Below are 420 nucleotides of genomic sequence, written 5' to 3' on the forward strand. Positions count from 1 at the left end.
TGCTTGGGAGGCTGAGGCGGGAGACTCGCTTGAACCTGGGAGGCGGAGGTTGCAGTGAGCCAAGATCATGCTACTGCACTCCAGCCTGGGCAACAAGAGAGAAACTCCATCAGAAAGAAAGAAAGAAAGAAAGGAAAGAAAAGAAAGAAAGAAAGAAAAAGAAAGAAAGGAAGGAAGGAAGAAAGGAAGGAGAGAGAAAAAGGAAGGAAGGAAGGAAAAAGAAAGAAAGAAAGAAAGAAAGAGAAAGAAAGAAAGAAAGAGAAAGAAAGAAAGGAAGGAAAGAAACAAAGCAAGAACGCCCAAATAGGGCAGTCAGGAGGAAGCCCTGCTCTTCTCACCCCTCAGTGACTCAGAGTTTATGAGAGGTTAGGGCCCCAGGTCATCCAGACGTGGTGTTCCCATCCCCACATCAAATAAAAC

Source organism: Pongo abelii, chromosome 9 (genome assembly GCF_028885655.2).
Source record: "Pongo abelii isolate AG06213 chromosome 9, NHGRI_mPonAbe1-v2.0_pri, whole genome shotgun sequence".
Lineage (NCBI taxonomy): Eukaryota > Metazoa > Chordata > Mammalia > Primates > Hominidae > Pongo > Pongo abelii.